The sequence below is a fragment of the Arachis hypogaea genome, chromosome 15 (assembly GCF_003086295.3).
Source record: "Arachis hypogaea cultivar Tifrunner chromosome 15, arahy.Tifrunner.gnm2.J5K5, whole genome shotgun sequence".
Classification (NCBI taxonomy): Eukaryota; Viridiplantae; Streptophyta; class Magnoliopsida; order Fabales; family Fabaceae; genus Arachis; species Arachis hypogaea.
The window spans coordinates 90,821,142-90,835,742 of record NC_092050.1 but is presented as its reverse complement, the minus strand read 5'-3'; the positions used below and the strand labels follow the sequence as shown (position 1 = coordinate 90,835,742).

Genomic DNA, 14,601 nt, shown 5'->3' with positions numbered 1-14,601 from the left:
GAGTCACCCCTTTATTTTGACTTAACTAAATTAAGTACATGAGTATATCTTGGAGAAGAAGTAGGCGTGATTAAATAGAAAACAGTAGTAATTGCATTAATTCATGAAGAACAGCAGAGCTCCACACCTTAATCTATGGGGTGTAGAAACTCCACCGTAGAAAATACATAAGAGAGTGAGGTCTAGGCATGGCCGAATGGCCAGCCCCCAAAATGTGAACAATAGTCTCCAAAGTATGATAAAAGATGTTCCCCTCTGTGAAAACAATAGTAAAAAGTGCTATTTATACTAAACTAGTAACTAAGGTTTACAGAAAATGAGTAACTAAGTGCAGATAGTGTAGAAATCCACTTCCAGAGCCCAATTGGTGTGTGCTTGGGCTGAGCATTGAGATTTACATGTGCATAGGCTGTTCTTGGAGTTAAACGCTAGCTTGGGTGCCAGTTTGGGCGTTTTACGCCAGGAAGTTTCAGGCTGGCTTTGGACGCCAGTTTGGGCCATCAAATCTCGGGCAAAGTATGGAGTATTATATATTGCTGGAAAGCCCAGGATGTCTATTTTCCAACGCAATTGAGAGCGTGCCAATTGTGCTTTTGTAGCTCTAGAAAATCCACTTCGAGTGCAGGATGGTTAGAATCCAACAGCATCTGCAGTCCTTTTTCAGCCTCTGAATCAGATTTTTGCTCAGGTCCCTCAATTTCAGCCAGAAAATACATGAAATCACAGAAAAACACACAAACTCATAGTAAAGTCCAGAAATTTGATTTTTGAATAAAAACTAATAAAAATATAATAAAAAGTAATTAAAACATAGTAAAAACTATATAAAAATAATGCCAAAAAGGGTATAAATTATCCGCTCATCACAACACTAAACTTAAATTGTTGCTTATCCCCAAGCAACTAAAAACAAAATAGGATAAAAAGAAGAGAATATACAATGAATTCCAAACTTATCAATGAACTTAGTTACAATTACATGAGCGGGGCTAGTAGCCTTTTTGCTTCTTAACAGTTTTGGCATCTCACTTTATCCTTTAAATTTCAGAATGATTGGCATCCGTAGGAACTTAGAATTCAGATAGTGTTATTGATTCTCTTAGTTCAGTATGTTGATTCTTGAACACAACTACTTTATGAGTCTTGGCCGTGACCCTAAGCATTTTGTTTTCCAGTATTACCACCAGATACATAAATTCCACAGACACATAACTGGGTGAACCTTTTCAGATTGTGACTCATTTTTGCTAGAGACCCCAGTTAGAGGTGCCTAGAACTCTTAAGCACACTCTTTTTACTTTAGACCACGACTTTAACCGCTCAGTCTCAAGCTTTTCACTTGACACCTTCACGCCACAAGCACATGGTTAAGGACAGCTTGGTTTAGCCGCTTAGGCCAGGATTTTATTCATTTGGGCCCTCAAAGCCTTGGATCTTTTTTACCCTTGCCTTTTGGTTTAAAGGGCTATTGGCTTTTTCTGCTTGATTTTTCTTTTTTTTTCTTCGCTTTTTTTTTCTTTTTTTCGCACATTTTTTTTTTCTGCAAGCTTTTGCTTTTCACTGCTTTTTCTTGCTTCAAGAATCAATTTCATGATTTTTCAGATTATGAATAACATTTCTCTTTTTCATTACTCTTTCAAGAGCCAATAATTTTAACATTCATAAACAACAAATTCAAAAACATGCACTCTTCAAGCATTCATTTAGAAAACAAAAAGTATTACCACCACAACAAAATAATTAAACTATTTTCAAGATAGAATTCGAAATCATGCACTTCTTGTTCTTTTGCAATTAAAAAACATTTTTCATTTAAGAAAGGTGAAGGATTCATAGGACATTCATAACTTTAAGACATAGATACTAGACACTAATGATCATGTAATAAAGACAAAAACATAGACAAAACATAAAGCATAGAATTCGAAAAACAGAAAAATAAGAACAAGGAAATTAAAGAACGGGTCCACCTTAGTGATGGCGGCTAGTTCTTCCTCTTGAAGATCTTATGGAGTGCTTGAGCTCCTCTATGTCTCTTCCTTGCGTTTGTTGCTCCTCTCTCATGGCCTTTTGGTCCTTTCTGATTTCATTGCGGATAATGGAGTGCTATTGGTGCTCCATCCTTAGTTGCCCCATGTTAGAACTTAAATCTCCTAAAGAGGTGTTGAGTTGCTCCCAATAGTTTTGTGGAGGAAAATGCATCCCTTGAGGTATCTCAGGGATTTCATGATGTGGGACTTCCTCATGCTCTTGTTGAGGTCCATGAGTGGGCACTCTTGTTTGTTCCATCCTCTTTTTAGTGATGGGCTTTTGAGATGAATCTCTCCATCTCCCATGACTTAGAGTTGGAAGCAACTTCCTTCCTTTTCCTCTTCCTAGAGGTTTCTCCGGCCTTAGGTGCTATTAATGGTTATGGAAAAACAAAAAGCAGAGCTTTTTCCACACCAAACTTAAAAAGTTTGCTCGTCCTCGTGCAAAAGAAGAACAAAAAGATTAGAGGAGAAAGAGATGGAGGAGATGGAGGTGTGTGAATGGTTTGGCTAAGGGGGGGTTTTAGGTGGTTATAGTGATGAGGGGCTTCCTCATGGATGGTTTGGATTTGAATGGGTGAGGGTAGGTGGGTTGTATGATGGTTTTGGAGGATAAATGGAGAGAATATGGGGAAGAGGGTAAGATTTGATAGGTGAATGGTGTTTGGGGGAGAGGTATTGATGTGATTGGTCAAGGGTATTTGGGGAAGAGTGTTATGGAAAAGTGTGAAGAGGAGAGAAGAAGAGGTGGGGTAGGTGGGGATTCTGTGGGGTCCACAGATCCTGAGGTGTTAAGAAATTCTGCTCCCTGCACCAATCTGGCGTTCAAACGCCCTCTGTGTGCCAATTCTGGCATTAAACGCCAGCTCTGCTACCTTTCCTGGCGTTAAACGCCAGTTTGCTGCCCTTTTCTGGCGTTAAACGCCAGTCTGTCTGCCATTTTTGGCGTTTAACGCCAGCCAGATACCAGACACCCTTTTTTGGTGTTAAACGCCCAGAGTGCTGCCCATTCTAGCGTTTAACGCCTAGAATGCTGCCAGGCTGGGCGTTAAACGCCCATTCTGCTATCCTTACTGGCGTTTAAACGCCAGTAAGACTGTCCTCCACGGTGTGCTATTTTTTATGCTGTTTTTGATTTTGCTTTAATTTTACAGTTATTTTTATGACTTCACATGATCATCAACCTAAAGAAAACATAAAATAACAATGGAATATAAATAAATATAATTAAATAACATTGGACTGCCTCCCAATAAGTGCTTCTTTAATGTCAATAGCTTGACAGTGAGCTCTTAGAGAGCTTCACAGAGACTCAGAGCTTGATGATGGCCTCCCAACACCAAACTTAGAAGTTGTGTGTCGGGGTTTTAGTTGACTCTGTATTGAGAGAAGCTTTTCATGCTTCCTCTCTATGGTTATAGAAGAATATCCTTGAGCCTTAAACACAAGGTAGTCCTCATTCAATTAAAGGACTAACTCTCCTCTGTCCACATCAATCACAACCCTTGTTGTGGCTAGGAAGGGTCTTCCAAGGATAATGGATTCATCTTCATCCTTCCTAGTGTCTAGGATCATGAAGTCAGCAAGGATGTAAAAGCCTTCAACCTTCACTACGACATCCTTTACAACTCCATAAGCTTGTTTCCTTGATTTGTCTACCGATTCTAGTGAGAATTTAGTAGCTTATACCTCAAAGATCCCTAGTTTCTCTATTACAGAGAGTTGCATGAGGTTTATTCCTGACCCCAGGTCACACAGAGCCTTCTTAAAGGTCATGGTGCCTATGTTACAAAGTATTAAGAACTTTTCGGGATCCGGTTTCTTCTGAGGTAATTTCTGTTGAGCCAAGGTATTTAGTTTATTGATGAGCAATGGAGGTTCATCCTCCCAAGTCTCATTACCAAATATCTTGGCATTCAGCTTCATGATTGCTCCTAGATACTGAGCAACTTGCTCTTCAACAATATCTTCATCTTCTTCAGAGGAAGAATACTCATCAGAGCCCATGAATGGCAACAGTAAGTTCAGTGGAATCTCTATGGTCTCTATATGAGCCTCAGATTCCTTTGGTTCCTCATTAGGAAACTCCTTATTGGCTAGTGGATGTCCATTGAAGTCTTCCTCATTGGAATTCACTGCCTTTTGACTCTCTCCAGGTTCGGCCATGTTGGGTATATTGATGGCCTTGCACTCTCTTTTTAGATTCTCTTCTGTATTGCTTGGGAGAGTACTAGGAGGAGTTTCAGTCACTCTTTTACTCAGTTGACCCACTTGTGCCTCCAAATTTCTAATGGAGGACCTTGTTTCAGTCATGAAACTGAGAGTGGTCTTAGATAGATCAAAGACTATGGTTGCTAAGTTAGAGAGGCTCTATTTAGAATTCTCTGTCTTTTGCTCAGAAGATGATGGGAAAGGCTTGCTATTGCCAAACCTATTTCTCCCACCATTATTATTATTGAAGCCTTGATTAGGCTTCTGCTGCTCCTTCCATGAGAAATTAGGATGATTTCTCCATGAAGGATTATAGGTGTTTCAATAGGATTCTCCCATGTAATTCACCTCTTCCATTGCAAGATTCTCAGGGTCATAAGCTTCTTTTTCAGAGAAAGCTTCTTTAGTACTACCGGATGCAGCTTCCATTCCAGTCAGACTCTGAGAAATCATATTGACTTGCTGAGTTAATATTTTATTCTGAGCCAACATTGCATTCAGAGTATCAATCTCAAGAACTCCTTTCTTCTGAGTCATCCCATTATTCACAGGATTTCTTTTTGAGGTATACATGAACTGGTTATTTGTAACCATTTCAATAAGTTCCTAGGCTTCTGCAGGCATCTTCTTCAGATGAAGAGATCCACCAGCAGAGTGATCCAATGACATCTTGGACAATTCAGACAGACCATCATAGAATATATAAGATGCTCCATTCTGAAAGCATGTCAGAAGGACACCTTTTGATCTGTTGCTTGTATCTTTCCCAAGCTTCATAGAGGGATTCACCTTCCTTCTGTCTGAAGGTTTGGACTTCCACTCTAAGCTTGCTCAATTTTTAAGGTGGAAAAAATTTGGCCAATAAAGCATTGACCAACTTTTCCCAAGAGTTCAGGCTTTCTTTAGGTTGTGAGTCCAACCATGTCCTAGCTCTGTCTCTTACAGCAAAAGGGAAAAGCATAAGTCTGTAGACCTCAGGATTAACCCCATTGGTCTCAACAGTGTCACAGATTTGTAAGAATTCAGCTAAGAACTGATGAAGATCTTCCAATGGAAGTCTATGAAACTTGCAATTCTGCTGCATTAGAGAAACTAATTGAGGCTTAAGCTCAAAGTTGTTTGCTCCAATTGCAGGAATTGAGATGCTTCTTCCATAGAAGTCAGAAGTTGGTGCAGTAAAGTCACCAAGCACCTTCCTTGCATCTCCACCATTATTGTTATTTTTGGCTGCCATCTCTACTTCTTTTTCGAAAATTTCTGTTACGTCTTCTCCAAAGTGTTGTGCTTTAGCTTCTCTTAGCTTCATCTTTAGAGTCCTTTCAGATTCAGGATCATCCTCAACAAGAATGTTCTTATCCTTGTTCCTGCTCATATGAAAAAGAAGAGAACAGAAAAGAAGAGAAATCCTCTATGTCACAGTATAGAGATTTCTTTATGTGAGTAGAAGAATAGAAGAATAGAAAGAAGAAGGGAGAAGAAGAATTTGAACATAGAGAGAGGGAGAGGGTTCAAATTTTAAGAAGAGAAGTGTTAGTAAATAAATAAAATAAATAGAAAGAGATGAGAGAGAGAAGAATTCGAATATTAATTAAAATAAAAGAAAAAATAACCATGGAGGTAGAGGCCAAAACTGAGGAGATATAGAAGGCATTGAACACCAGTGAAGAACCCCTCATTGGGCGTTCAACGTCCATCCTGGCAGCAGAGCTGGCGTTAAACGCTAGCCAAGGAGCATTGGCTGGGCGTTCAACGCCCAAACACCCAGGAACCCTGGCGTTGAACGCCAGTGAGGAACCCCTCAATGGGAGTTCAACACCCAAACTGGCAGGCAGCCTAGCGCTGAACGCCAGTGAGGAACCCCTCACTGGGCGTTCAACGCCCACACACCTAGGGAGGCTGGCATTGAACGCTTGCAAGGATATCCCTGCTGGGTGTTCAATGCCCAAAATATTAAGGGGCTGGCATTTAATGCCAGTAAGTATGCACAGCACGGGCATTTGACGCACAATAAGCTAACAGAGCTAGCGTTTAACACCAGTCAAAGCACACTGATGACTTGTATCATCTACCCTTCTTTCTTGCATAAAGAAGACCATAAAAGAGCATAAATCTCATTTGATCAGTACAATTCATGCATTATTTGATGAATATTATGGTACACTACTTTGAGATGAGTTGTGCTGAATTTCAGGTGAGAAAAGCATCAAAAATTGGGTAGAAGACAAATAAGAAGCTGGGCGTGTGAAACCGGCGTGCCACATGAAGCAAACGCCACAAAAATGCACTGGCGTGGCACGCTAGGAGCTGGGCGTGGCACACCAGTGCTAAAGTCCAGAGAAGAAGTCCAAGCATGCATGTGGGCATCGCACGCCAGAGACTGGGTGTGGCACGCTAATACAAAATTCTAGAGAGTCAAATGGAGGACATAAAAGGGGTGTGGCACGCCAAGCTGGGCGTTGCATGCCTGGCCCATCAATTACTATGGGCGTGCCACTTGAGCAAAGGGGCATGGCACGCCAACTCACCATTCCAAGAAGAACCTTCACTATGGCGTGCCACTTGGTGTCGAAGGCGTGGCACACCAGCCCCAAAAAGTCACTTGGGCGTGCCACTTGAGAACCCTGGCGTGGCACGCCAAGCTTGAAGAGTTCACAAATCCATGAGCGTGCCACTTGAGCAGCATGGCATGGCACGCTGGTACAATAATCCAGAGAAGGGGCTGAAGGCAATTGAAGATTGGGTGTGCCACTTGAGCAACTAGGCGTGGCACGCCAATGCACAAAAAATTATATTGGAAAGGAGATTGAATGCAATTTGGTTTCATAGGAACCTTGGGAAAGGAAACATGAAACCATGCTTGAAATCTCTTCTTACACTAGAGTAGAATCTGGGTATTGGTGTTTGGATATGTGACATATAATCCTCCCTCTACTTGGACCTATAATAGTGTGTGGTATAATCAGGGACCAAGCATATCTCTCTTCATGAGCAATTAGATCAAGAAATTGGCTATTGATCAAGATCTGAGAGATTGAGTCACCAAGGGATTGAGGCTCAACCAATCATGATTGCCAAGAGGTCAATGAGTTGCATGATTGAAGAGGATATAAGCTAGATTTGATCCAAAGAGACAACATCTCCCAATCTCAATGAATTTCCCCATTCTTATCTATCCATTTCTTTACTGTTTATTTTTACATTCAGCAATTCCCCATTCCCATTTACATTCAAGTCATTTATGATTCTGCCCTTTACTTTCCGCCATTTATATTTCTACACTTTATTACTTTTCTTTATATTCTAGTCATTTACATTTATGTCATTTACAATTCTGCACTCTACAATCCTATTGATCTGCTTGACTAATTCATCAATTAATTAAAACTGCTCGAATTCGCCAATCTCTGTGGATATGATCCCACTCCACTGTGGGTTATTACTTGACGATAATTTTGGTGCGCTTGCCAAAAGGACTAATGCACCAAATTTTGAATAGGGTGTGAATTCCGGTCATCACACACCCTTTAAGTGCTTAAGTCCCACTCAAGAAACCTCTATCCCAGAAGTAAAGGAAGTCCATGCTCACATAAAGACCATAGAGGTTCCTTTGAATGCACTTCTGCCGTGCATGAGTTATGATGAATACTCATCCTCTGATGAGGATGAAGACACTAGGGAAGAGCAAGTTGCTCAGTACCTAGGAGCTCTTTTGAAGCTGAATTCCAAGTTATTTGGTACAAAGCCATTGGAGGAAGAACCTCCACTGCTTTCCAAAGAACTCCATGCTTTGGTTTAGCAGAGGCTACCTCAGAAGCTTCCATTCTGGACACTTTCTAATCCCTTGCACCATAGGCACTATGACCTTTGAGAAAGCTTTGTGTGTCCTAGGGTCAAGTATTAAGCTTCGAATCCTTGTGGTACAAGCTGTAAACATCTTATTAGAGATGGCGGACAAGACAATGAAGAAGCCATATGGTTAAGTAGAGGATGTCATGGTAAAGGGAGAATAGTCTTAGACATAGGAGAGGATGAGGATGAGGATAACTCTGTCATCCTTGGAAGACCTTCCCTAGCCACTGTCAATGCTATAATTAATGTGGCAAAGGGAGAAATGGTTTTCCAACTAGGAGAGGACTTCATCTTGGTCAAGATGTCCAATCCTAATTCTCCCTCTGAAAAGAGAGAGACCATGGTGCAACACCTAGTGTTCCAACCCTCCCTTTCTATTCAGAGCTTTACAGAGTCCCTAGACGTCAATTCTAAGTTTGGTGTTGGGCAGCCATCAACAAATTCTAAGCACAAAAGTACAAAGAAGAAAGTAACTAAAGGCTGGAGGGGCAAGAAAGTCCCAACTGAAGGCCTCTCACCTGGCATGAGAATTGTCTTCACCAAGAAGCAAGTCTTACCACATACAGTAAGCCGTATCCTGTCTTTAGAGCATGTCGAGCTTATTCATAAGAAGACAAGAAGAAAGTTCACTATCAGGGGTGAAAATCTGAGCCCATACTCACCTCCATAAGGAGCTAACCGTCAAGCTAGTGACGTTAAAGGAGCGCTTGTTGAGAGACAACCCAACCTTAATTAATTAATTTTATTTTTATCATTTTTATTTTCTTTTAGACTCATGATCATGTGCATCAGTCAGAACAGAGACAGAATTCACAGCAGTGAAAATAGAACACTCTGAATGGAGTGTTATTAAAAGTTGAACGCCACTCAAGGAGTTATCCCTGGGCGTCCAATGCCCCTAATGTGCAGCATTGCTAGCATTGAACGCTAGCCAGGGAGCAGCCCCTGGGCGTTCAAACGCTAGTGCTAGAGAACAGGGAATCTGAAATTCCTAGCCTCTCAAGAGCAGTGGGTCCCACAGCATGTTTACCTACCCCACTTACTTTTACACTTTCCCATACACACTTCCCTGTAAACCCTAGCCCAATCACATCCATACTACTTCCCCAAATCCATCATAACTCCCACCAACCCCCACCCACATCAAAATCAAATTTCCCACCCAAAACCCCACCCATGGCCGAACCCAACCCTACCCACTCTCTATAAACACCCCTCTTCATAACCCTTCATACACACACCTCTCATACACTCATAAACCCACAAGGTCGTGCCCTCTCTCTCCCTCTATCTTCTACTCTATTCTTCTCTTTCCTTTATTTTTGCTCGAGGACGAGCAAAGTTTTAAGTTTGGTGTTAGAAAAGCATAGCTTTTTTTCATTCCATTACCATTCATGGCACCCAAGGTTGGAGAATCCTCTAGAAAGAGGAAAGGAAAAGTAGTAGCTACCTCCTCTGAATCTTGGAAAATGGAGAGATTCATCACCAAAGCTTATGAAGTCCACTTCTATGAAGTAGTGGTAGAGAAGAAAGTGATCCCTAAGGTCCCTTTCAAGCTCAAGAAGAATTAGTATCCGGAAATCTGAAGAGAGATCTGGAGAAGTGGTTGGAAAGTCCTAACCAATCCCATTCAAGATGTTGGGATTGTAATGGTGTAAGAGTTCTATGGTAATCCATGGGTTACTAAAAACCATGACACTAGTGTGAACCCAAATCGAAGGAATTGGAGCACCATGGTCCAGGGAGAATCTTAGATTTCAGCCCAGAAAGTGTGAGGTTGGCGTTCAACTTCCCTCTAATGCAAGGAGATCCTCATCCTTACGCTAGGAGAGTCAACTTTGATAAGAGATTGGATCAAGTGCTCTCAGATATCTGTATGGAAGGAGCACAGTGGAAAAGGGATTCCCAAGGCAAGCCCATTGATGCCAGGACATCTTAGGCTAGTTTCACTAACCTTTTTTCTTTGAATTTAATAAGTTTTATGTACTTTCTTGAGTTATAAGTAGGCTATTGGGGTAAAAATACATGCATGCCTGGATTCATCCGACCATAGTTAATTTGTTGCAATTTCATGATAATCATGCTATAATTACTTGTGTGCTAAGAATGATGAGAATTCTCATGACTTATGCCAAGGATTTGATGAGTTTGTTTGGTTGATGATAGGAAGAAAGAAGCAGAAAAAGAGCAAGAAAGAAGAGAAGGAGAGGCCATTGTTGGAGCCAACGTTGGCCCATCAATGTTGAAGGCAACGTTCTGGAAAAAGAAAATATAGGTGCCAACATTGGAGGGAACATTGGTGAACCAACGTTACCTCCAACGTCATTGAAAATGTTCAATTTTGGAGCTAAAGGATTTTTGAGCGACACATATGCGTCTATGACACGTACGCGTGAGAGAAGAAAATTTCTATATCCACGCGCAAGCGTGAGTCACGCGTACGCATTACCAAACGAACGTTGGAGGTCCAACATTGCCTCAAACGTTGCCTCCAACGTCCACGATAAGAAGCCCAGAAATTGGAATTGACAATCTTGAATCGATGTGTACGCGTCAGTGACGCGTACCCGTGGATGGGAAAAATAGCAATACATGCGTAAGCGTGGTGTACGCACACGCGTGAATAAGCAAAATCACAGCCTTCACGCATACGCGTGGTGCACGCGTACGCATAGGTAGCAGAGCGTTGGCCCTCCAACGTTGAGTCAAACGCCAATGAAAGCAGGTATATCTGGTTTTTAAGAAAGGCGTTTGAATCAACGTTGGCCATCAAACGTTGACTCCAACTTGAGCACCAGAACTTTGCAAATCAAACAGATCTCTTCTCAACAGCAAGGGAAACGAATTTGAGCAACCTCAACCCAATTCCATCAATGCCAAAAGCCCAATTCAGAGATTGAAGATCAATGGAAGAAAGTGTATAAATAGCTTAGAATTTAAGTTAGAAAGGGTGGACTGGACTTGTACTGCACTTTTTACTTTTCGGCTCATTTAATTTTTGGCAATTCTTTCAATTAAGTGATGTATCTTTCAATTCCATTTTCCATTTTGAGAGCTATGAACAACTAAACCCTTTTCATTGGGTTATGGATCAATATTAGTTTTCATTATTCTTCTTCTTTCTTTTCTCTTGATTTTGCTAGAAAGCTTTCGTTCCTCATCCAATTGCATAGTTGTCTTGGGAAAGAAGCTACTCATAATTGGATCTCCTCTGAACCTTGGAAGAGGAATGAGGAGATCATGCTAGAAATTCTTTCTCACATTGGATTAGATTGGGGTTTGGATGGATATAGTGACATGTAATCCTACCAATACTTTGATCTATGAATTTGAGTGGTATAATCAGTGACCAAACTTCATCTCTCCCCGTGAGCACTTAAATCAAGGAATTGGGCAATTGTTCATGCTTAGAGAGATTAGATTGCCAAGGAATTGGGATCTAATCACCTAAGATTGCAAAGAAGTTCAATGAAAGCATTGATTGAGGAAGAGATAAAATGAATTTGATCCGGAGAATTATAACATCTCCTGACCCCAATGAACTTTCCCATCTCTGATCTACCCATTCTTTTATATTCTGCGTCTTTAATTTCATGCTTACTCCCCATTCCCATTTAATTTCTTGCAATTTAAGATTCTGTCATTTATTTTTTTCAATTTAATTTCTGTCAGATAATTCCTTGCAATTCAAGTTTCCCGCCAAATCTACATTCTGCAATCTCAACCCAATTTTGATTTCGCTCAACAAGCACAATTCTCCAATTAACATTGATCAACCAACCAATCCCTGTGGGATTCGACCTCACTCTACAGTGAGTTTTTACTTGACGACAATCCGGTGCACTTGCCGGTAGGAAATTATTGAGAGACAGTTTTCGAGTGAATCAAGTTTACGGCGCCGTTGCCAGGGATTGGTTTTGTATTGATAATTACTAAATTGAAAGATAACTAAATTGAGCACTTTTCTTTTCTTTTGATTAATTGAGTTTTAATTTCAGCTGTTCATTTTCGTTTTCTGTAATTTCAGTTGTTTCTCTTTATTTTTCTTTATTTACTTACTTTTCAGCAAGCTAACCCACTAACCATTTGATAAATTGCTCTAACCAAGCTAACTATACTCTGTTTTAGTGAACTCTTTGCTGTTTCTTGTACTTGTACCTTGTATGACAGGTAGGATAAAGGAAACCTCATCCTCGTTTGATAGTGAACCGGAAAGAACCTACCTGAGACTAAGGAAGAAAGCAAGAGGAAAGAGGGTTGTTGGTGCAGAAGAAGAGGAGGAAGATTTGGATATAACCATGGAGGATGATATGGAAAACATTCATGAAGAAGAGGTGAAAAATCATGCCAGAAGAGTTGCAGCTAATCCTGCTAGACCAGAGAGGAGAGTTCTGGGATTCTACATCAATCCAAACCCAGGAAACTGTGGTAGCAGCATTCAAAAGCCAACTATCCATGCTAATAATTTCGAATTGAAGCCTCAGCTCATAACTCTTGTGCAAAACAACTGTTCTTTTGGAAGAAGTGCCCAAGAGGACCCTAATGAGCATCTCACTAAATTCCAAAGGATATGTGACATAGTTAAATCTAATGATGTTCATCCTGACACCTATAGATTGCTACTATTTCCATTTTCTTTGAGGGACAAAGCATCAAAATGGCTAGAATCATTTCCCAAGGAAAGCTTGACAACTTGGGATGATGTAGTGAATAGATTCTTAACAAGGTTCTACCCTCCACAAAAAGTAAACAGGCTGAGAACTGAAGTACAGACATTCAGACAGTTGGATGGTGAGACTATTTATGAAGCCTGGGAGAGATTCAAAGATTTAACAAGAAAATGCCCCCCTGATATGTTTAATGAGTGGGTGCAACTTCATATCTTTTATGAAGGGCTGAATTGTGAATAAAAAAAAACTGTAGACCACTCATCTGGAGGTTTCCTGAACAAGAAGAAGACCATTGAAGAAGCCATTGATGTTATAGAGACAGTGGCTGACAATGAGTATTTTTATGCCTCAGACAGAAGTAACAATAGGGGGTCCTGGAATTAAACCATATGGATGCAATCCTGGACCAGAATAAGATGATCACCAAGCAATTGACTGAATTGACCAAGCAAATGGAGAAGAATCAGACTGCAGCTATCCACACTCAATCATCACCTCAAGGAGAGTTGGACACAGAAGAAGGAGTTAACTGGGAGGAAGTTAATTACTTTGGAAATTCATCTAGTCAAGCTCATGATCCATATTCTAAAAGCTATAACTCTAGTTGGAGGAACCACCCAAACTTTAGGTGGCGGAACCAACAAAACCAAGGCCAAGACCACAGACCTCATAATCCAAACCAGTATAACAACTCTACTCACCAACACTCCATGCAAAAATCATACCATACCACACAAAATACTTATTCACAGCCACCATACCAAAGCCATAATAACCACTCTCAACACCCTAATTTCAACCAACTATCACCACATGATGATGATAGAATGGCCAAAATAGAAGCTATGCTTGCAAGCCTTTGCAAGGAGTCTGAAGACATGAAGAAATTCAAGGAGAAAGTGATATCCAATCTGCAAAACCAAGATGCTGCCACTCATAAACTTGAAGCACAAATTGGATACTTGTCCAAGCAAGCACCTGGCCACAGTTCAGGTAATGCCACCAGGACAACTTCAAGAGAGGAATGCAAAGCTATTACCCTCAGAAGCAGAAAGGAATTGAAAGAAACTTCAAGGGAGACTCAAGAAGAGAAGGCAGAGGGTAGTTCAAATGCCAAGGAAGAAGCACAAACACCTGCTCCCAACCCATCAGAAGAGAAAGAAGTTCTAAGGCCATATGTCCCAAAGGTTCCTTACCCTCAGCGCCTAGTGAATAATGTAAAGGACAGCCAATTCTCCAAATTTTTGGAGATCTTCAAGAAACTTCAGATCAACATTCCTTTTGCTGAAGCACTAGAGCAAATGCCACTCTATGATAAGTTTTTGAAGGAATTAATGACCAAGAAGAGAAGCTAGAGGAATGATGAAACTGTGGTATTAACTGAGGAATGTAGTGCTATCATCCAACACAAGCTGCCTTAAAAATTAAAGGACCTAAGAAGCTTCCAAATTTCCTGCATCATAGGGGAAATAACAGTTGAAAAAGCCTTATATGACTTGGGAGCTAGTATAAATTTGATGTCCTTAACTATAATAAAAGGAATGAAGATTGAGGAAGCCAAACCAACAAGAATGGCCTCCAATTGGCAGATCGGTCATTCAAATTACCTCATGGAATAGTAGAAGATTTGCTAGTGAAAGTATGAGACTTCATCTTCCCTGCTGACTTTGTGGTATTGGATATGGAGGAAGAAGTTAAAGCTTCAATAATTTTGGGGAGGCCATTTTTAGCTACTGATGGAGCCATCATTGATGTCCAAAAGGGTGAACTTACCCTTAGGCTACATGATGAAAGAATGGTATTCAATGTATTCAAGGCCATGAGCTATCCACCAGAGTCAC

The 14,601-nt window shown here is 40.7% G+C and overlaps 2 non-coding genes across 2 annotated transcripts; one reads left to right on the top strand and one right to left on the bottom strand.

Moving 5' to 3' along the window:
- Window positions 1–4,962: 4,962 nt before the first annotated feature.
- On the top strand, window positions 4,963–5,070 carry LOC112752862 (small nucleolar RNA R71). The gene has a single exon (XR_003177272.1). It is a non-coding gene; the product is annotated as a small nucleolar RNA R71 (small nucleolar RNA).
- Window positions 5,071–12,841: 7,771 nt separating this feature from the next.
- LOC112753893 (small nucleolar RNA R71) lies at window positions 12,842–12,949 on the bottom strand. Its single transcript, XR_003178255.1, has one exon. It is a non-coding gene; the product is annotated as a small nucleolar RNA R71 (small nucleolar RNA).
- Window positions 12,950–14,601: the final 1,652 nt, after the last annotated feature.